The sequence below is a fragment of the Halichoeres trimaculatus genome, unplaced genomic scaffold (genome assembly GCF_033239565.1).
Source record: "Halichoeres trimaculatus isolate MK-OKI-2021-1 unplaced genomic scaffold, fHalTri1.1 fHalTri1_scaffold_5, whole genome shotgun sequence".
Classification (NCBI taxonomy): Eukaryota; Metazoa; Chordata; class Actinopteri; order Labriformes; family Labridae; genus Halichoeres; species Halichoeres trimaculatus.
Genome location: NW_027437183.1, coordinates 12,315,436 through 12,337,015, shown reverse-complemented (window position 1 = coordinate 12,337,015; position 21,580 = coordinate 12,315,436). Strand labels below are relative to the sequence as shown.

The 21,580-nt window shown below is 40.5% G+C and overlaps 1 protein-coding gene across 1 annotated transcript in view; it reads left to right on the top strand.

The window, feature by feature from the left end:
- Nucleotides 1-21,580, top strand: part of LOC141789878 (corticotropin-releasing factor-binding protein-like) — an 87,146-nt gene that overhangs the window by 25,095 nt on the left and 40,471 nt on the right. The gene's annotated exons all lie outside the window — the stretch shown is intronic.

Here is a 21,580-nt window from a genome sequence, read left to right as displayed (position 1 = left end):
AGAACAAAGTGACTTTGGGACAATTATTGCACGCCTGTTTATTATCACTCACCAATTCCATGCCAAATTGAGTGTGCTGTAAAAGTGTGTGTCTGTGTGCGTGTGTGTGTCCCAAGGTCATGGTAAACATTGTACATCACTACCTTCAGGCAACAGTGATAATCCTTGGATAAATAATAGATGGAGTATATAAATCTATTAGGCCAAACAAGGCTGATAAAGACATTTATCCATCTGAGAGGGGGGATTACCAGACTAAGACCCTTTGTGAGTGCGTGTTTGTGTTTCTGTGTGTGTGCCTGTGTTTGTATTTTCACCATATTAGACGACAGCAGGGTCAAATAACAGTCTGTATGAATCAGATAGATAAAAGAAAACCATCCAACTTTAAATCTTTAAACCTTCAACAATAATATTACTCACAAGTTTTTTCGCAGAAGTAGGAGAAATTAGATTTGTGATGAAAAGACTCCCTGAACAGATATTTTAAGTTTTAAATGAGCACTCAGTGAAGTGTTTTCGAGGCTAACTGTTCCCACTTGAACTAAAACTTAACAAATTCTCTGCAACTTTGAAACAAAGAGTGCCACAACAATTAGACAGAAACAATTAAACGTCATTATGTCGTAATTAATCTGCACACAATTCATTAAATGCTAATTCCATATGAAAATCAGGCAGCGGGGAGCAGCATCAATACTGCAGCTAGCTGTAATTAGCGTGTGATTGACAGCATGCTGAAACAGGGAGTTTTAGGATGGGATGACTCGGCCTGTGTGTGTGTGTGAGAGTGTGTGTGCAGAGTGGATCATCTTAAGTGTGTAAAGATAAACTCCCCTCTGTCTGTTGATGGTAATTACGCTCGCTCCCCTGTGGGTTTACTGGTATGGCCGGGTTGTGGGGGGCATGATCTGTGCTAATTGTTGTACATGAGAGCCTGTTTTGGCTCCTGTGGGGCCTCCTCCCTCTGTGTCTGTGTCTGTGTGTGTGTCTGTGTGTGTGTGTGTTCAAGAGGTGTGACACTGAATGGAGCCATATGACTACAGGTCACACCCAGAGTGCCGTCGCTAGGATACAGCATCTGAAGCATCATGGAGGGGTGGTACTGGGGTACTCCATCTTCAGCCCCCTTACCCTCCACCACCTTGCTCTTGCGTCCTCCCCCTCTGCCCCCCCTCGTCTTCCTCCTCTCCCCTCCTGGGGTTTGTCTGAATGGGCCGGGCTGACAGGGGCTGAATGGTTTCGGGGGTGACAGGGGGGTGGTGTCCTATTTGTCCCTAAATGCTTCTCTATAGACCCCTGATAATAGACTGGCTGCCTGCTCCCCTTCCCCACCCGCTCCACCTTCACCCACTCTGTCTCTGTCTCCTTGTCTCATTGTCTCCCTCCTCACCCCTTCTGTCTCGCTTTCCTCCCTATCATGTCTCCTTCTCTTCCTATCTCTCTCTCTGTCCCTCTCCTTCTTTTTCTCCTCCTCAGGTAAAGCCTCTGATGTACAAACATTCTTCACCTGCTTGTTACATCGTCCACGTGCTGCATTCAAGTGCCATTTCTGTGCATGAAAAGCGGAAGGTCACTGCTTATTACTCACCTCTCCAGCTCCTCCGCATTGTCCAGCATCCCTGGCTCTGCTTGTATTAAAAGAGGGCTGTGTTTGATGTCTTTCTTTCATGCTTTTGTTGGAGACATAGCTGAGAATAGCTTTGATGGCTCCTGGCCTGTTAGTCAGGCTGTGTGATAATTGAGAGGAAGTAAAGAAGAAGTTTTTTTAATGATGGCTCTGTGATCAAATAAGAAATAATAAAGCCATGAAACCAGTCCACGCTTTGGAAAGAAAGCAAAGATGTTTCCTCGCTCTGTATTCAAAGCACACTCAAAGGGAAGGCACACAGAGAGGTCACCAACCTGCATCTGGATCACCATCTGCTTAGTGGATTCAGAGCAAAAAGAAAAAAACCTGTTTACTAACTTCAGTGTGCATGAGTGCATGCTTGATTTTGTGTATTTTGTGTCTGTGTGTGAGCATGCACGGCTGTGTGTGTTAGGGGTCAGGAGTGAAGATGTTACCCTCTGGTCATTCATCACACACGTGACACGCTCTCCCCTGCGCTCCGGTACGCAGAGGCAATGTTTTATAAAAGAATAACACGTCAGCGGGCACCCAGTGGCCATCCATTACCACCCGGTGCAACCTGCAAAGATCTCCAATGCACTCACTGAAATCACTGCACACAACACTTACTGTCTGCATAAACAATAGCAGTCACTGCCCTGCACCTTACAGTGTTCTGAAAGACTTTAAAAATGTAAACAAAATATAAACAGAAAAAAAAAATCGGATCAGAGTCGTCCTGAGAGGAGGAAACAGAGGTGTAAAGAGTTGGGTAAATGTAAGACACAGGTGGCCCAGGATGAGACTCAGAGCTGGCCTCTGGGAGCTTAGCAGAAGAGCTGGAGGGAAGAAATTCTCTTACCACACACACAGGCACGCAGGTACACACAGACACACACAGTTAGCTTCTGCAAGCCTCATCACTCTTCTGGCTGACAGCAGATACTACTACAGCTACTACACACTCCCAAAGATTTCATAAGTTTTTGACAACAAATATTACAGAAAATCATTCTTTTCACTTGCAATATGCCACCATATTAAACAATAATGTGCTGCTATGTCGAAAGAGAGGAGTAGAGCAAAGGTGAAACACAAATATGAATTTTTTTACATGACAATAGATAGATAGGAGTGAGTATTGGCAAGAACATACGCATCACGATACTTGAATACGATGATATCGTGATATTGTGATATATTGCGATATTCTACACAGTTAACTATTTGAGTGAAAGCAGCTTTTCTATTTTATCGTGTTTGAAATAATGAAAGTCAGATGCAGTGTTTCACACTTACACTTAACTTGAGAACATTAAGTGTATCAAGTTTGTCACTTAAACTACTGTGACACTAAATTAATGTTGCAAAAAAAAATATTGCGTAAAAGTGATCAAAAACGTGGTCAGTTGGTGAAACTGATAAATGTCTAATATTGCACAAAACATGACTGATTACTTTTTTTTTATCAGTCTACACTGTAAAATTTTAAATGATTTTAAACTAATTGACCCAACAACATAGCAAAAACATTAATGTTTACGGGATAAAAACCCACATCATCAAGTTTAGGAATAAAATACTTTAAATATACTTTGAGATTTTATTTATTATACAGTCTATGGGCAACATATAGTGGAGTCGCTCTTCGGTGCCATCTACAGTCGAGGTGCAGAAGACGTATGATACTTCCAACTCACCTAAAATGTGACTTTTTATTTTAAGGCAAGTATTGATATTAAGAATTGAAATAATGATATTTTATCACAGGTCAAAGTATTGCAATATATTGCCATATCCATATTTATTCACCTCTCTAGTACAAGAAATGGATGACATGGCAGCTCTCTGGTAACTGGCTGCTGTATAGGTAAAAAAAATGTCCAAAAATTCCTCAAACTTGGGTTCAGTGGTTGTAGACAGTTCTTATCATACAGATTTGTATGCAAGCACTTATTTCTCTGAAAAGTTAGGTTTTAATTAGTAATTTGTTCCTAAAAAGAAGAGATGAGATGCCAGTATTGAGAGCTCTAACAACATGTTCTTTACTGAGTAAGAAGAGTAAAAAGGAGGGATGAGAGAAAACCAAATGGAAACTAAATATAGATCTGATCACCAATGATTTGCTTCAAAACTAACACGTCTTGGTAAGAGTTATGACCCCACAACAGTGAGTGCAAGTGATCATGGGAAACAGAGTCTAAATTCTGGAAAATCAACAGCTAAAGATGCTAAAGGTCCACGATTACCTCATCCAAACTTGAACAAAGCTAAGTTGAATCCAGCATTAGCAATACAGCCTCCGCTAATGATGGGATCAGAAACAAATGAATGACATCACAGGCACCATGTCCATATATTATACAGTTTATTGAGAGAACACAAAAAACACTTTGGCAAACTTTCCCCATCTTTACATGTCCACTTTAAATTGATTTAAGATTCTGCTCCATTTTTGCCTCCTGATGAATCTTCATTGTTTTACTGGTAAATTAAATGTGTTTTCTGGTGGACCTCAGGGTCACATTGCTTCTGCATATGCCATGGCTCCAAAAGACCACTGGGGCTGTATTCTGGCTTCATTTTCTTACAGTGTGAGAAGAAGACATATACACAGTCAATGATGGTTACAGCTGGGATATGGGAAACTCAGCATGAAAACTGAACATTGAGGCAGCCAAAGCAACAAAACCCAGATCCTGCTGCATTCAAACAGCTCAAAAATAAAGTTATCACACTTCAAGGTCTGACAGAAAAGGATTTTGTGGGATTAACAGATAAGCAGAGTATGTCTTGTTTTTTAACTTCAGCATCTTAAGTGCTGATTGAGAGTCAGCCATTCCGAATAAATCAATACATTTAGGAGAGAAAGCTGTCTCTGTATTCAGTTTTTTCTCGTTCTTTGATCTGTCCTCTCCTTTTTTGTTTGTGTCTGTAGTGCGGTTTGTGCCGCGGGGGCCATCAGTATTTTGGATGCGACAGCGTGTGCTGTGTTAGACAGAACAAGCTGAGGACGCCGTGAGTTATAGAGCTCTTAGACCAGTTTATGAGGACTATTATCTCTCAGTTAGTCTCAGTTTTATGTGCATTTTCTCTGGGCTGGTCTGGAACCATCAATTTAATGCTTTCATAAAGCGAGGTTAGATAGCACTGAATCAAACAGAGCGCCCGCTGACACTCTCCTCTGCTTTAGAGCTAAAGTCACAAAGAGGAGACGGAAGGAGCAGACGAGGAGAGGCGATGAAGGATGGACGGACAGGTTTATGACGTCGTTTTAAAGCCAATTTAGCACAAAAGTTTTGTTTCCGGCTGCAATAACAGTTGGAAATGTGGTGGCATGGTGGAACTCAAACAAACAGTGTCTGTTTTATTGTCTGACATGACGCTGTGTTCATGTGTCAAACAGACTCGTGTGTTTTGTGAGGCAGAGGTTTTCACTATGTTTTATAACAGACTGGTCCCTGTGTGAAGTCGCTCCATCACCTGCTGTTTCCTGTCAGCAGCTCCACAGACACAGCCTGTCGTTAGCTCAAACGTGTATGTTCTGTTCACTTTAAACCAAACACAGCAGAAATCAATACATGGTGAAACAGAGTGAAGTACTAACGGACAAAACCCAGTTTTTCAAGCAGGCATTCAATAAGAGTCTGATTCTATTTCACCTCATTTATGACGTGTGTTTGTGTGCGCGTGTGTAATCCATCTGATAGTGTGACAACTTCATTTGAAATGCTGGTGGAGACACAGCAGGCAAAGAGGACAAATGGATGAGAAAGCGAGGGAAGAGGGAAGGGGAAAGGAGAGCCGAAGTGACCCAAGTAGAGATTGTTTCAGTTTGTTTGTGCGAGTCGCTGCACTCTCTGACGAGGAAGAGGAGATTTATCAGCTCTCAGCGGTGCCACACACCCTGACAGACCAGCAGAGTGAGAATCCCCATGACACACCAACACAGATGTACCCTGTTGTGTTGGCCTTGTGTGTGTGTGTATGTGTGTGTGTGTGTGTGTGTGTGTGTGTGTGTGTGTGTGTGTGTGTGTGTGTGTGTGTGTGTGTGTGTGTGTGTGTGTGTTGTGACAAGCATGCTAGAGGCTGCAGGTTCTTGTGTCTGGGTGTGACGAGCATGTCATTAGCAGAGAGGAGGAGAGTCAGAAGGCCTCATCAGTATTTAAATAGTCTGACATCTCGGCCAGCGCTATCCCACACGGGGCCTCCTGCTCTCATCTCCTACTTCTCTGCTGCCTCTCTCCTCCTCCTCACCTTCTGATTCATCCCTTTTTTTTGTCTGTGACAGTGTGATTTATACCGCTTCTTTCCTTTTGTTTTGTCTCAGTGTGTGTTGGAATTTGTCACAGAGTGTAACCTGCTGTGCCTGACGGCTGGGTGTAAAGTATCAGATTCTTTTTAGTTTGGCTCCGCTGAGTGAGTTTCTGACTCTAGTGAAATCCAGCAGAGCTATGACCAAGAGCTAAATCTGGGTTCAAAATGACACTCACATTTTTCATGCCAACAGTCCGTAGAAAAAATACTTCTCTCAGAAGTATCTTATTTACTCTGAAAAAACACCATCAATAGAAAAATAAGCAACAGTCACGTTTTTGTGGCAGATGAATCATACTGTCCATCAACACATTTGGTTCTTCTCCAGGTTTCAACCTGATAAAGGGGTAAAAAGTAAGCTGCAAGCTAGAATCTGCAGTTTGTGGAGTGTCCACTTGAGGCTGACTCCGGAAGTACCAGAAACCACATACACACACCAAGCCAAAAAAACAGCAATTTTCACAGCAGAAATAAACATGTTTACAGCCTGGAACAAAGACTTCCATCTAAATTTCTCTAACAGCACACACTCTTATGGGGATGGATTTTTTTTCTAATAGTTCAGCATTAGGATCAGAATCAGAATCTGCTTTATTTGCCAAGTATTTCCGAGAATACAAGGAATTCCACTCTGGTTTAAACTGCACTGTCTCAGTACAAATGTTGTGGATAGAAACACTAAATATTAAAAAAAAAAAAAAGGAGAAAAATAGAACTCAAGTAGTGGGGGAAATCATGATAATTACAATATCAAATTAAGAACTTTGTACAGAGTAAAAGAAAAATATATACACAATCTAAGTCAAAAGTTGTGCACTAGTTGTCAGAAGATATCAAGATATCAAGATCCCAAGATCGCCCAATCACAGGCAGAGCTCAGCTGATTGACACATAATAACTCTATTTTATAGCTGTTAGTGAGGAGGTTCAAAGCTCGCCTCTTAGGGCGGATAATATGCTCTCAACTCTGTTTCAGAAACAGGTGGGTGATGTCACCGAGACTACATCCATTTGTTGTACAGTCTGTGGTAAAAAAAACAAATAGGTTAAAAACTCCTATGTGTGTGTCTTGAATCTTGAATCTGGCACCCCCAGTGGTTTTTTTCGTAGCAATCGCATCTGAAAAATCTTCACCATGCAAAATTTTAACAAAGATCTTTTAGCCAGTTAATCACTTTAAGTGACACCTTTCTTCTACTGTGGTTTCAGTGGGAGAATGTTTCCAGTTTCAATTAAATTAGCACTATGGAAATAGCCGCCTGGCCTTGTTTGTCTTTGAAGCGTATGTAGAGACTCGGAGGTTAATTTCAGTCTGTTTTGCACCCATCTTTAAAACACTTACAGGATCTTGCAGTGAAATAGAATTAGTTTCTCTATATCCTCTTGAGACCGAACCTCCACATATGTGGACATTACATTTCTGCCTCTCAAACCCATGATACTTTATGTTTTTAAACTTTGACCTTTTAGTCACATTTGGGGACACTGCCCACATCATCTTTAGGTGATATCACAACATTACACCTATTTTAGTAAAAAAAACAACGCATTTAAGATCGATAACATGAATAACAAACAACTAATACTAAACTCATTACAAAAATAATCAAACTTCCTGTGCAATGACCAAGTTTGGTTGTTATACGTATTAGGTCTCACTTATCCCAAATAGCAAGGTGAATTAAAAAATGCACACCATATAAAAGCTTGGATCTTAAGAGGTCAAAGCTATTCATTTACAATATTAATTGGGTTGTTTGTTTGGGTTGTTTGTATTTGTTTTGCCATTATTTTGAGGTTTGGTCAAGTCAGAAACTGTGGGTAGACAACGTGAGTGATACCATAAGTTATTGGCACCTTACCCCCTTGTGTGCGCACACACACACACACACACACACACACACACACACACACACACACACACACACACACACACACACACACACACACACACACACACACACACACACACACACACACTCACACACACGCAGAGAGAGAGATAGTCATAGAAATCAATGTATGTGCGTAGCTACCAAAATAACAAAATTTCAGAAACTGCTTTTTCCAAAAATTCTTAAGTATTAAAGGAAAATTCTGCATAAATTGTATCTCAAGTCTACATATCATTATTAGTATAAAAAAGAAAACAGAATAAGAACATCTGTTTTTCTCATGATATGTAGAAAATGTAAGGTTCTAATGTTATTGTTCTCTGTTTTATTTATTCAGTAGCACCAGTGACATCCATCAACCACAGTCCAGAGAACATAGTCAAACTTAGAAAACTTTATGTTTGATAGAAGACCAGATTAGCCATGCATAAAAATATATCCCTTGAACATTTTTGTCATACATTTTGAAGCTGAAGCTTTTATTTGTATCAGCTGAATGCCCCTTACAACAGTCCTGCTCCAGCAGCAGCCACTAGACACTTTGTGCTAAACATACTCAAATCTACAGGAGAAAAGAGAAAAAAAACACAAGTCAGGTCAGGCTTAATTGTGATTCTGATTTGAATGAGAAAGCAGCTTAATAAAAGAGCCATCAGAGGCAGAGAGGTAAAAGGTTTTACCTTTAACAAGCGCTGCGCTAAAACAACTCAGAGCCTGAAGAGGTGTGCTCTGAAAGGCATGTATAAAGCTCTTTGTAAGTGTCTGCTTATGAGTGTGTGTATGTGTTAGCAGTTGTACACACACACACACACACACACACACACACACACACACACACACACACACACACACACACACACACACACACACACACATATATATATAGGGGTGATTTATTCCAAGCACAGGGCAGGTAAATTGAAGCAGGCCTTTCAGGTTGGTTTTCAGCTCCAGGTCTAATGAGAGCAGCGTTTCCCGTCTCTCCAAACAATGCGCTGCTGTCTCTTAAGAGCCCTTCCACCCGCCTGCAGCAGAGCCACTCTACATTAGATCTGTGGCCTGCAGCAGCCACTACACTGAAAGGCCTCAGGCTCCGAAATGGCTGTTTGATTCTCTCCCTGCTTTGCCTCTAAATGAATGATTTATTGGCTGTCAATGAGGAGGCCAAGCGTAATGGACAAAAGCAGCACTGCAGAGCTCCCAGTCAAGAGGATGTTGTTGTGGATGTTCTCTTTGAGGATCTCCCTGCCTCTGCCTCAAACTGTAATGAAGAGTAAACAACCAGGCCAGGGCCACACCACAGTTAGCTGGACTGTGATAGAAATCATTCAACTTCATGTTCAATGTTGACTTCTTGCCTTTTTTACTCCTAAAGGAAACAATTTTAAAATCTAATTCACGACTTTTAAGAAATTATTGATAAAAATAATACTTATTGTCCAAATATAGAGGCAGTATTGCTTTTAAATTGGCACCAGTCATGATGATGAAGAATTCAAATTGAATTGTATGAATTTAAGTCAACACTTCACTCTTGACTCCTCAAATTTCCCTTTGAAAATGATTCCTGAGCCACAGATGCAGAACGCAGTTTGCTATCAGACACACTGATTCCTCCTGCACTCACACACACACACACACAACTTCAGTCAATTAACACCGCTGTGTAACTTACCACACACACACTGACGCCAGAGTGGACACAGGCGGCAGTGGAGATGTGTTATTTAAAATCCCCACTGCTTTTGTCCCCGTAAAGGGGGACATTAACACCCGCTCGTCCTTTGGCCTCTGCTTGTCATCCAAACGGCTAATTTCTCCAGATCCCCTCTAATCCCCCAGGAGAGCCAGCAGGGCCCGGGGCCAGCAGGGACTGGGGCCTCAGAGGCTGGCAGCCAGAATAGAGAGTCAAAGGGTGCTTTTAAAAATTGACGTTCTAAAACGTGCCTTTGTTTGCGGCATGCTCCCCGGCGTCCCGCCTTTCAGCAGCTCTAATGATAAGTGACAGGCCATTAATTGAAGCTCTTTAGGAAGCCATCATCAGACACACGTCTCATCGTTCTCTACTGAGACCAGAGGAACAGCATGCAGGGTGCGAGATGAGAAAATTGTTGGGTTTGGTTGCTTAATCTGTTTGATTTTAGTGGTTGTGGGAAAAAGAGGTTTGAAAAATGAGAATTTAATTGGCTGGAGATATTTCAATTTCTGTATTGAGCAGAAAAGTATGGGTTAACTTAAACATCTTAATACAAGCTGACATCACATTGTCAGGAGGATTTTACTCTTTTCAGTTTTAGGTGCGTGCTGTGCTTTTCTGTGCATTTCCTAAATTTTTGACAAAGGAAAATTAATAGCAAAGCAAAAAATCCTGTTTTTCTCTAACTTTCTTTCTGCAGAGAGTAAAAAAATCAAACTTAAGAATAAGATAGTCTGCGAATACTCCATCTATATAAAATGCAGTCTAAATATAATATATTGCATTTCTAATGCGCTGTGTGGCGCCATCAACTGCTTTATTTTGTTTTTCACTTTGGATTCGTCTCAGCATGACTTTTTCTCAGCATAAACAAACACCTGGTGGGCTCCACGCTGCAGCAGCTACCGGGAATATTTCAAACATAATTTGAAAATTGCTTGCTGAAGTCCTGATAAGACATAAGTAATGCAATGTAGCCATGCAATTGTCCTTAAATCATGATAAAAGATGGATTTAAGTGCACACAGATCAATAGAAACGGAGAAGGGCAGAAAGCAAGAGTACATACATTAATATGTTATTGTTTCACCCTGTTTATCAGTTATTTGTGCCACTATGAATAGCACACAGATAATCAAATAAATGAAATAGTTAGAAGTAGTAAAATCATCCACATAGATGCTTCACAATGATACACTTTCATGGTCTTAAATTAGTGAAGCCAAATTTTTATCTGCTAAAGGATAAGCAACACAATTTTTCAACATAAACATGAATTTTAGAGAAAAATTTTGCAAAGAAAAGAAAATAATAAAAACATTTCCAAATTTCCCTATTTTAACCTTTAAAGCAACAAAATGCTTTTTAAAGGACAGATTTACCTTCTCACTCTACAAGGTCAAAAGCACCCCTTGCTACATTAAGTAGTCCGGATAATCTCGACTCCAGAGCTCAAACATGCATTGGATTTATTCTACATCCCCAAGTCCAGTCATCCAGCTCCAGTTCATTCCCCTCCAACCAATTTACCATCTGTGCATCTCTCCATCTTCTGCCTGAAACAGGGAAGGAAACAGTTGTCGCTGTTTGGGTTTTAGGGGCTAAATGATGTCGCTAATCACCAGCTTTTAGTGGGGCTGATTTATGGAAGGGACATGAATTGTTATAGGCTGACTTGTGTGTGTGTGTGTGTATGTGTGTGTGTTTGGGTAGGTGTCAGAGAGGCAGCCTGTGGGATAGGCTAAATAGTCCTATTATTTATCGTCTCAGAGCGGCCTCTCTGAACGGAAGAGCGGCTCTCCAAATTGAAATATAGCTGAGTTTACCCTTCTGATTACTGCAGTAGTTTACTCCCAGAGCCCAAGGAGATCATTAAACAATGGCCGCCACCAGCAACTCAGCACCCCATTATGGGCCAGGATAAATGCTCCGACTGAGACATAGCTAACTCTGCTGACGGACAAGAAGTGTGCCTCGCAGGCATCCCCCTCCTCCATCCACCCCGCACTAAAAACTACACCGGTTGTTTCCACAGCCAAGGCTGCCATCAAAACAACAGCGACAACAGTGTCCTGACTGATATGGATTTCTACCGAGGAGATTCATTGTTTTCCAGATGAGGAAAGGCAATCAAAATCCCCGCTCATGGTTAAAACATTTCTTAGAGCAAACTGGCCAGCTAATGTTGTGACAGGCGGTTTAATTGGATGAAAAGGCTAACAAGATAATTAAGATACAGAAATGAATAATGGACAGTCATAGGAAACACAAGTGCCTTACCGTCCTTATTGATGTACAGCTGTGTAAGACTCATTGTTGATACTACACCAAGAAACACAAAGACGATATACTTCAAACAGCTGTGAAGGATTTCCATTAGTGATTATTTTTGTGAATTCTGTGGACAGAGCTGTGCTTTTTAAAAAACACACATCAATGTGGAATTGGACACAAAAAGGGATGGTGTAAACAAAGATTCTTGGTCTTGGTGCTCTTTGTTGTTTTTATCTGAATCTGACCCACTGGCAGACTTCACACTGAAAATAAGGGCCTGTGTTAATTGACGGTGTAGAGCAGTTTTCTATACAAAATAAATACAAGTTGACAGTTTTGTGTTTGTGGCTGCACCATTGAATGTATGTTAATGGGGACATGTTACCTAAATGTACGCTGACAAACTGTGTTGGTAAAGCAAAAGCATTCACAGATGTCATACCTCTTTCTTTACCTGGAATATGTTCAATTTACCAATAAAACGTCAATCTCTCAGGTCAGTAAAGTGAACAGAGCAGACACTTGTGCGGATTTATAAATCACTGAACATAAGTGTCTGATGATTCAGACACTTATGTTCAGTGAAAACGTACAATTATGCTTGACATTTGCTGTATACATCACATTTTCTTTTCCAAGTCCTTCTCTTTGTTGCTAATCTGGTAAGATCACTACAGGAGTATAGATTTGTCATCTCAGCTAACAGCCATCTTTTTAATACCTACTACGTAAATAAAACTAAACATCTCTGAATAAAAAGGAGTACTTTAGGCTAAATTAACATAAAAACTAGCAACTGAAAAGTATGTTCGAGATAAATTTGTTTTAGAAATTTTTTATTAGGGCCCAAACCCCAAGAATCAGGGCGAAGCCCTATTGAAACCCTTGCGATTATCCTCCTTCTTCCGTGTGCGCCTTTAAACCCAAATTACATGCCTTTTGCTTGGAAAAAATGCGAAAAAACCTTGCCCCAAAATTCTGTCCCGGTAAAAAAAATTTATGATTCCACTGTTTGCTCAAAAATGAATGCTCCATAGCGCCCCCTAGGGGCTTAAAACTGCAGCCCCTCTGCCTACTTTGACCTACAGCCCTGAAATTTGGTGTGTATAACAAGCATGCTCAGCCCAACAAAAAAGTCTCTTACAACTATCATGATTTCTGAACACGAACTTCGCTATTTGGACCTAAACATTGTGATTTAGCGATTTCTAGGCTACGTATTTGAACGAACTAGTCCTAGGTTTTTTCTCGCATCAACTCCAAACTTGGCTTGTGTATACTACACACAATGAAGATCAATAGTCATAATTAAATTTTTATAATTTTTTTCGGTATGGCTACAACATGGGCTTAAAGTTTGGAATTTTTAAACTTTGTCCGATCTGCACAAAAACAGACACACATGTTCAGTGTTGTGCCCCGAAAGCCAGTCCAGCTACTTTGAGGGTCACATGACCGACAGGCGCTCTGTGGCTGTAGGCGAAGCCTTTGCCACTACCAATATGGCCGCTATGGTGCTTCATTTTCTGTTTCAGAAACAAAAGGGTGACGGCGAGACTACGTCCATGTTTTATAAAGTCTGTGCTGTATCCCCAATTTATCAAACTCAAGAAGAGTTGGGATTTCTTTAAACATTATTCTACAACAATGACAGCAACCAAAGAAAAGTGACTATATCAAAGATACACAGCAGTTTAAAAAATGACTTCAGTTACTGTCGGGGGAAGCAGAGGCATCAGCAGTGGAAGAAAACTGTTGAAATTTCATCACAGTATGTCAGGAGAAAAAGGCTACAGTAATACTTAGAGAAGATTCTACTACTATTTGATAATAAAAAAAATCTACAATGATAACAATTCATTTGGTATTATCAAAATTAAGATACAGTTATTTACTTCCTTTAAGGCAAAATAGATTCCCTACTTAAATGCTTGAACTGAATAATTTTATATACCACTTTCATGGTTTGTCAACCAACCATCAATCAACCTTTAGCTGCGCTGTGCTAAAATGCTAACTAGGTAGCAGCTGCTGAGTGGTGCAGCTGTGCATGTCTGGGTGATTGTCACGTGTGCTATTTTTTGCAAACATTGTATGTACAGTTTTTAAATGTTAGGGTTGGTAGTTGCTGGTGCCTGTGACAGTTTAATATTATGTGCAAGGCATTTTAAAGTGGAAGGTTTCACTGGTTGTACCCCATCTTCAGGGCCTCACCTTCTTTGTATCTGAAACACCCATTTCTCAAGATATCAGCTAATTCAACTCTACACATACTCTGTTGGAAATACTCTCAAAGCTTTAGTGGAAGCAACTAAAGTTCAACAAATAAGTCACATTTTTAGTGGGTATCTCACTGTGTCTTAAAAAATATATCAAAGTGCTGAAAGACCCACTGATGTCTGCTGTATCAATGCAAGAGAAATAGATTATCTCAGTGGAATCATGTCTCATTGTATCCCAGCCATCACCATCATCCAGCATTTCCACAATGACCTTTTGCAAGCGGGATGCTGGTCTGGGTTGCAGGCTGAGTCCTTCACACACTGCTGCTCTGATTACAGCAACATCTGTAACATAAACAGCAGAGCAGGACATCAGCACAGCAGACCTAACAGCCATGACAATGAAGTGACAGTGTCAGCTCAAGACAAGATGACAATGATGTTTCTGTCTCACTGTGTTGATTATGCAGCGGACACAGTGTCTCGTGGAGCTAGGCTCTGTTCTGGATAAATCAGGGATGATGCTGTGGTGTGCATCATGGCAGCTTTTTGTGTCACAAAATTAAACTCTGACCCGTGATTACTTCTGTGATTAACGCCAACTGCACAAATACACTTATGATAGGACCCGCTGTGCCGCCTGGCTTTGTGCTGCAACATGTCACCCCCAGAGATGTCTGAGGCTTTATTAGAAATTAGTATGTGTGTGGGTACACAAGTCAGCCAGGAGCGGCTGCAGAATCATCACCACTAATAATCAGCCTTATTTGATAATAGCAGGATAAGAGAAAAATAGGCATGCATACTGCTGAAACTGGAGCTAATATGATGAGCTGGCTCTGGAGAGACATTTTATTGAACAGCTGAACCAAAAGCTGAAGCTTTGTAAAATAAGAAAAGCAGTCTTTAAGGTGCTGTAAAGACACTGCTCGTGAAGTTTATAGCCATAAACTGCTAGTGAAAGTTTCTTTGAAGGATGTATAATGAAAATCATGTTTTTGTTCAACATGCATAGAGAAGAAAAAAAGCGTCTGGTTTGTGCTGCTGAGCGGCTCCACGTCTCTCCCATGTAGCAGGCTGTTTTTGTGGCTGTTGTTGCTGTCTGTCCTAACACATTTACCTTAAGCCATCAGCACTCATTAAATGCCTGCTGGTGCAGGGAAACAAAAGGCTGCCTGGCGAGCCAATATGCGCCTCTGACACGTCAGCCAATCCCCAGACGGGCCGCAGAGCCTGGCTGCGCCGTGGAATTCTCAAACATATTTTTCTAATTTATGGATGGATAATAAATCAACATTAAGGCTTGGACAACGAGTTATACATCAGAGGGAGATGGCTGCAAACTGGGCCACAATGCAGCAGAGGAGAGCAGGCGCACATCTGCACTAAAGTCACACTGTGTGTGTGTGTGTGTGTGTTTGTGTGTAAATATGTATGTGTCTGCACTGCCAAACTCTGTTTAATTTCAACCTCTAAGTTGGTCTGGGATGCAAACATTTTTAATGTGTCTGCTTAGAGGTGGCGAGTATGAATATTATGGATAGGAAATAAGACCATTAGGATTTACTACTGGAGGGATGGTGCTTTAAATGCTTCATAAAATTTAACACTGAAATATGCGCACGTTTGCATTTTAATGCACATGATTTGGCCTTTCAGAGAGGCAGCAGGTCACTGTTCTATATACTGGACCTATGAGCTAGAGATCTGCGTTATGTGGCTTAAGTTTGAGAGAAGACATAACTGAGTGCTGTTTTACTGAACCATGTCAAGTTTTTTAATTTGTTTGACTGCAAAGAGTAGCTTCACAACTCACTCATCTTAAATATTCAACAACAGAAGGAGTTATGTGTCCCTTAAATTACTTATGCCTTTGAGAGATCTGCAACTTCAAAATTTCTTCAATTCACAATATGCAGTTTCAGAAAAAAACTCAAAGGTTACCTTTAAATTTTATGGGAAAGATACATTTGTAATGATGTTGGTTTTTAATGCATTTTACTCACTTAGATTTGAAATACTTAAAATGTTAAGATTCAATCTAATATTCTTCTGTACTGTTAATGATGGCAATACCAATTAAGAGTAAGGGTTACAGTGTTTACATTAATATTCCATTTTAGTCATCCTGCAGCCTTGAAGTGTTACAGTAACGACACCATGCACTAAATTCTTGCACTTTTCTGTTTTTATGATTTACAGCACCGGCATCAATGTTTCTACTTTAATATTTTACAAAGTATGGTTATTATACAAGTATTATACAGTTAAACGCTATTGTTCTACAAATGCTTTATCTCACTGCTGAAATATCAGAGTTCTAGTAGCAGCAGGCGAGGCGATTCAATGAATTTTTCAACAACTGAAAATTTAACTCCTACTCATCATTTTTAATCACCAAAAGTTTTGATAACCTTGAGTTAAAAAGCAGCACTGTTGTAACTTAAATCCCAATAGGTTATCTTAATTTGATTCTAAATAAGGTTTGATGCAGAAAATCTCACATTTTCAAGACAAGTGGAGACTTTAAAACAAATGAATCATAAGTTTTAGGTAGGGTTAGTTGGACACAAAGCAAGAAGTGACAGAAAAGCTGAAAATGTCAACCAGGCTTACACCCATCATCACATTATGATCCCTCTCCTAACGTCTCATACTCTTGTTTATTCCTCTCATTAAACTGCAATAGTCACTTAAACAGAGATTAGACAGCATAAATAAAAAGTTGATAAATATTTTAAAATAAATCCTTAGTGAAATTATAGAAGTAGAAGATTACCCTCAATTGTCTTTCTTTTTACAGGCTACACCCTGTACTATAACTTAAAGTTTACAGATTTCAGCACCATGGACAGCACAGGAGGTGATTTGAAACAAATGGGTGAAAAAAGCTTTAATCATATTTAAAATAAACATTTTAAATTGCATTGTTAAACATTGTCAACACCACATGGCTCATAGTGAATCTGTCTCTTTCTGTATGTTGTCCCTCTCACTGTAAGGAGTTTGATGCATCGTGTGGCTAAGCCGGAGCTCCACTCTAAAATTATTAGGCCTAATCATTCATTAACCTCCATTAGACTGATAGGAGGGTAAACCTAACGCCTGATTACATCCTCAGTGTGTGTGTGTGTCTACATCTGTGTGTGTCTGTGTATAGTGAATGTGTCGCAGTATGTGGGAGTGAAAGATGTTACCTGAACACATTTTTCCACACACTTCACATGTCTTTATTGTATTGATACACAACAGTGTTTGTCGTGTGAGTGTGTAGGAGTGTATGTGCATGCATGTGCAGTGGAGAAGGTTTGTCATTCATTAGAGTGGAGCACAATCAGAGCTAAACTAGCCATGGCGGCCTGACTCATTATAAGCTGAAGGTTTATTTAAAACCTCACACTGCCTCATTCCCAATCCACTCACCACCATATGCATACAGTAATTACACAAGTGAGGAGGAGGAGAAGGTTAGTGAGCTGCTGTGTGTGTCTGCGTGTGTGTACAAATGTGTGTGTAAGAGAGGGAGAATGAGAGAGTGAGCATGCAGGCCTGTGTGTATGATTATTTTTCATTCCATGTTTCGCCTGAGTTCTGCCCCTATAACTGAGGATCTAATCAATCTGCCGGCTATTAAGTTTGTTAATTGATAATGCATACTAATTAGGCCCGGCTCCGTTACCACAGCGACGATGGGAAGGTGATTGTAGGCAAGAGTCCAAATGGACTTTTAAAGCAGAGAGCGTGAGGTGGAGGCCATCAAGTCCCACATGGACACGTGCATGCTCACAGGGAGTACACACACGCACACACTTAAGTAAAGATGAGGTCGGCTGTAACATATATGTTATTGAACTGACCCCTACAAACAGTTCTGACATGTCCTCATGTTAATCACACAACCAAAAAAAAAGGTCCAGGAAGAAATAGTTGTGTAGATATCAGGGAATGAGGGATTAGCTTTTAATCTTTATCAGTGACCCCCCATATGATGACGTATTTTATGTATTTACTATTTTATTTGGCCCTCTTAATAAAGCTCTTACATGTGTCAATATGCAAAAACATTTCACTAATATTTACTGTGGACAATAATGTGTATGCATTTAAGTTACTTTAACTTTACTTTAAAACTCTTTTGTCACTTTGTGGTGTCATTCTACTGTCCTTCCCTCCAATGTGTGCACACACGGTATGACTTTACATATGTAGCACTGCTGTTCTGTAAAGTTTCCACCATATGGACCCTCTGTACAAAAGCTTCCAGTTACTGAATAATGCATGATTTCTGTTATTGTTTTATGCCGCTTTTATCTGTTCTCTTATTGTTGTTGTTGTTTCTGGGTTAGTTTTCACTGATTAATTTTCATTGTATGCTCACATTGACAGTAAAGTATCTTATTTCTTTAATCTTAATGCAATTTAAATTGTACAAACAACTCATCTTATAACTCTGACACTACAGTAGAAACACTTTTTCATCAACACATTTTTTAATATCAAAACAGAGTAATATTCAAAAAGGGACCATAAATGTTACTATTTATTGCATTGCACTGTAGACCAGGGGTGGCCAACCTGCAGCTTGGGAGCGGCATGTGGCTCTTTGCCTTTCAGCATGCGGCTCTTCGATCCATTCATAAAGACATATATATAGTTAAGAGTAGTGGTGTGCTGATCAATCCAAAATATTGATATACTGATGCCAACATTGGGATCAGTGTTGATCAATGTTTGGGTGTTCAGATTGATACTTAAGTTTCAGTTTCTTTTCTCTAGGACAAATTTAAACACACCTACAAACACAATAAATCTTGCTTTGAAAGTTGGAAATACATTGATTTTCATTTTTTGTCATTTCGTCGTGTTAGAGGAAGTGTGTTTGTAAGACCTCGTGCGTGACATGGCTCTCTGTAGTACCATGGTCATTTTTGTGTCTCTTGGTCTCTGACTGGTTGGCTACCCCTGCTGCAGTCTTTTAGTCTTGACGTTTATAGTGCCCAACAAATGTTATCTCAAGGGGCTTTCCAAAAACATCAGCAGGGTGAGAGCTACTGATGATATACTGTTAACAAAGACCCAACATCAAGACAAGATAAGGTGTCTGATCTCGTTTTAACGCACCTTGAGTAGAGCTCTTTGTAGACCTTCAAAACAACTATTCATGTTAGACAGAATTCTGAGTCAACTGTTAACACAGTTAGCTGAAAGTTCAACTTACATCTGCAGTTCTTTGGATAGTCACAATTAAAAAGAGATAGTACATACAAAACCAGCCTGTTGTAATGACTAAATTCTGATCAGAATAATTTCACAAAGCTCTCATTTCTTCCTCTGACTGACCAACAAAGCATTTCTGTCTATATCACCCAGTTGTTAGCCAAGCTTTTAGCTGCTTTCAGTTAAGTCCTAGCTCTGACAGGGTAGATAGCCAATCACAGCGCTCAGGCAAATCACTGTACTTGAGATATATGCCACCTCTGGACACCCTTTGGACACACCCCTGCTAACACACACTTTTTCAGAAAGAACCTTGATAAGAGAGCACAACATAGACTGCTCACTTTATAAAGTAAACCATATTGTCCACACAGCACTAATTCTGCTGCATAGAGGAACAAAGTCAGTCACATCTGAAAAACAGCATTTTGTGTATCAGTCATGTCCATTACACTGCACAGATTAGTGTTAGCAGCTGTGTGCTTTATCATGAGTGTGTATGTCTATGCTTTGCCTGTGTTTGTCTAGCCCACTGCCTCTCCATTTGTTTGGCCTTTGTGAATTAGATATGTGGACACACACAGAGACACATGCACGTGCACACATGCACACAAACCATTCATCACCCGACCGAGACCCTGAATTATTATCTGTGTGAGTCAAGGTCAAGGAGATGCAGCAGGTAAATTGAAGTCTGAGAGGTCAGCGCCATTTGATCGCTCTGTTTCTTTCTTTGGAGAGAGTGAAAAAAAAAGACTGATGTTTTCTTTTTTCATGACAGTGAGGATGGAGACATCTCTCCACCACCTTGGTCCCTCTGACCCGTGTCACTTCCTGCTGTCCGACAGGAAGTAAGCCTCTAGGCTCACCTCAGAACACACCTGTCAAACATCAGCCTATACCTCACTGTCCGTATGAGTGTGTGTGTGAGTGTTTCCAATGTGTGAATATGCACCGAGGAGACAGTAAAGGTACCATGGCTTGTCTGTTTGTCTATTTGCCTGGATGTTAGTGTGCAGAGGAGGATATTACCCTCATTACCTGGTGATGAAGAGCTCAGTAGATGGTCATATCACTGATTTATCCTGCCTGCTTCGTCTGTGTGACTGATGGTTTTGTAAACACGAGCCAATTCCTCATCAAACTATTCAGTCCTTGACAGCTTGGAATTTATAGCCAACCAAACAATTTCAGGGGGATTAAATCACCTTCGCAAAACATCTTTTAATTGAGTCATCTTTAGGTTTGGGGATTTTCTTTTTTGGATTTTGATTTTGGATTTGAATTTAGCTGATATGCGTTTCCTTGAAAACACAGCCTTCAACCGTTCCGTTTATAACATTTTCCTACACTCTTTTTTTCCTCCACATCACTTTTCTGCAGTTTGTGTATCTTCAAATGTGCATGTGTTGCATGTTTTTGTGTGTGTGTGTGTGTATTCCCTGAGCACATGGCTGCGTGCACATGTGTTTGTTTCTCTGCTAACACTGCATGCGCATGTGTGTTGGCGTGCATGTGCGTGTAAGTTGGGGAGAGGTGGGTGTGTGTGTGCTGGGGGGTTCAGAGCAGCCAGCTGGGTTGGAGGGGTAATAAAGAAGGAGAATCAATAGGCCATGCAGTAGAGCCAAGGTGCTGCCATTTATCACACCGCCTCCCTGACTTCCATCATTCATCATGCCCAATGAGGCAGCAAATAGGAAAATGACTATTTGTATCAAACACATCTGCACTCATCCACTGAGGTATTTTATTCCCATTAACTCAAAGAGTAGAATACGCTGGTTTCAGCTGCTGCTGCTGCTGCTGTTGTTGCCGCTGTTTGTGTGTGTGTGATTCTATTTGTTCAGGCTTGTAGTTGTAGATTCATTGGGAACACATTCATGGCTGCTGTTGTTTTTCCCTGGGAAAAAAAAGGAATGTGTGCTATGAGCCCTCCAATCCCTGTGTTGATGTGTTTAGTCTCCAACCCCCCCTCCTTTCTTGACCTCCTCTCTTCTTTATTCCGTCTTGTTTCCAAATCTTCCTCTTTCCAAGCCCATGAAGTGATGGTGCGAGTAATATCTCCTGGCTGTAAGGAGCTATTACATTAAGCTTGCCTTTCATTTTCACCTATAAATTAGCCCCGACACCGCTCTGCCCAGGGGTTGAGGTGTATCTCTGTCTGTGTGTGTAGCCTGTAGAGGGGTGGACTGTGGTCATTATGCTCTAATATCCCATGAAATGGTGAAATTATTATGCAGCCTATTTTATGAGCTGCCTGTGAATATTAAAGAAGGATATTTTCTGTGATCTCCCTCCCATAAATCAATGTGATTGTGTTTGTTTTTAGGTTTGCTTTCTTCCCTCT